This window comes from Balaenoptera physalus (genome assembly GCF_965194825.1).
Source record: "Balaenoptera physalus genome assembly, chromosome: 3".
Taxonomy (NCBI): domain Eukaryota; kingdom Metazoa; phylum Chordata; class Mammalia; order Artiodactyla; family Balaenopteridae; genus Balaenoptera; species Balaenoptera physalus.
This window is the reverse complement of record NC_138890.1, coordinates 152608899-152610906: the sequence shown is the minus strand read 5'-3', so window position 1 is coordinate 152610906 and position 2008 is coordinate 152608899. Positions and strand designations below refer to the sequence as shown.

Below are 2008 nucleotides of genomic sequence, written 5' to 3'. Positions count from 1 at the left end.
ATACACAAAAGTTAGAAATCAATGGATTATTTTTTGGGACTTCCCTAGTGGCACAGTGGTTAAGAATCTGCCTGCCAATGCAAGGGACACGGGTTCAAGCCCTGGTCCAGGAAGATCCCACATGCCACGGAGCAACTAAGTCAGTGCACCACAACTACTAAGCCTGCGCTCTAGAGCCCGCGAGCCACAACTACTGAAGCCCATGCACCTAGACCTGTGCTCTGCAACAAGAGAAGCCACCGCAATAAGAAGCCCACACACCGCAACAAAGAGTAGCCCCCGCTCACCGCAACTAGAGAAAGCCCGCGCGCAGCAATGAAGACCCAGCACAGCCAAAAACAAATAAATAAATTTATAAAAGAAATCAATGGATTATTTTAACATGTGTAAGCCATACGTGTTAATGGAAATACTCTATGCTAGTTTTTTTTTTTTTTCCTCAATCAATACAGGCTGAAGGAGAATTCGTATTTTATGTACAGAAAACTCAACAGTATACATTAAACCCAGTTTGGTGGCCAGTTCCTTGCCTTTTGCCTTTTCCAGCTTGGCAACGTGAGCCACCAATTTCAGACCCAGGACGTTGCCTCCCCCAGTGACAGCGGACCTCATCATATCTGTCACTGTAACTGGTCCTGATAACTTCCACCTGCTTAGCCAGAGATCCTTTGTCTTCTCAGTTAACTTGTGTAAAGGCGATGGTGGTATAGGCCCTGCTGTGGACGAGATGCCCCAGCCTGGCCTTGCCCTTGATAACGCAGTAGGAAGCGCCCACTTGAAGATACAGGACAGGGAGGAAGATAACCAGCCCAACGGGATCCACATCATGTGCAGTCACTACCAGTTGAGCCTTCTTGTTCCCCACCAAGGTGGGGACAGTATTAACCCCTGCTCGAAGAACAGGTGGCCTCTTAGTGGGGACATCCCCTTTGCTGGCAGCTTTTTTCTCAGGTGGAGCCAACAATCTCTTGCTTTCTGTCTGACCTGTACTTGTGGGCCAGCTTTAGCAGCTGTGTAGCTGTTTGGCTGTCCAAGGCTTGGTTAACTGGGTGAACTGGTTAACTGCAGGAGGCACTTTCAACTGCTTAGAGAGGACAGCCCTTTGCCACTGCAGTTCAGTGCAGCTTGGCCATTTCACAAATAGGTGAAGTGCCTTGTGGGTTGGATGTCCTGCCCAGTGACAAAATTCTTGGGCCTTTCCTCAAACAGGGGATTTACCACCTTCTTGGCCTCCTGCTTCTTCACGACAGCAGGGACGAGGGCTAGCTTCACAATAACTCTATCAAGTAAATGCCATTATTTTCCACTGTTAACAAAATGAAAATAGCATAAGATCACATAACTGATATGTAGTGAGACCAGGATTTGGACACAATTTGACAGTCACCAGAGACGATCATTTTAATCGTGAAATATAAATAACCATGTATAGTAAATTTTTTTTAAATCGATTCTTTTACAAACAGCCCACGAAAAGAAATGAGAATACTCAATGTTCTTTTTGAGACACTATGCCTGATATTCATAACACATACTCCTATCATGAAGGAATAATCTCTAGTTATTCATAGACATCTGGAAACTTTGGAAAACCCAAACCAGTGGTACAGTTTATAAAAAGAATGAAGGGAAAAAAAGGAGGGAAAGAGGGAGGAAGGGCAGAGCCAAATCATTTTATAGCTTTTAGTCTGGAAAACTCTTACTCATTCTTCTTGACCAAATTAAAATATCTCCTCCCTCAAAAGTTTTCCATCACCAGTGCATTTTTTGTTCCTGGTTCCCCTGTGCTACCACGATATTTTCTTCAAATTACTGAAGTAGCACAAAAATTCTTACCTAACATTAGTTATATAATAAACTGTGCTATTTAAATTTATAACACATCAGATATTATGAAATGTAGAATGAATTTTTATGTAGAGAGTGTCATCAATTTACGATTAACTTGAGTTTCTGTTTACTTGCTTGATGAGAGATTTTCAACTAACAACATGGCAATATGATTGAA

General features: G+C 42.8%; 1 pseudogene across 1 annotated transcript; it reads right to left on the bottom strand.

Annotated features, from left to right (window-relative positions):
* Positions 1 to 291: 291 nt before the first annotated feature.
* Positions 292 to 1287, bottom strand: LOC309657017 (large ribosomal subunit protein eL8 pseudogene; annotated as a pseudogene). The gene has a single exon. The product of its transcript is annotated as a large ribosomal subunit protein eL8 pseudogene (transcript).
* Positions 1288 to 2008: the final 721 nt, after the last annotated feature.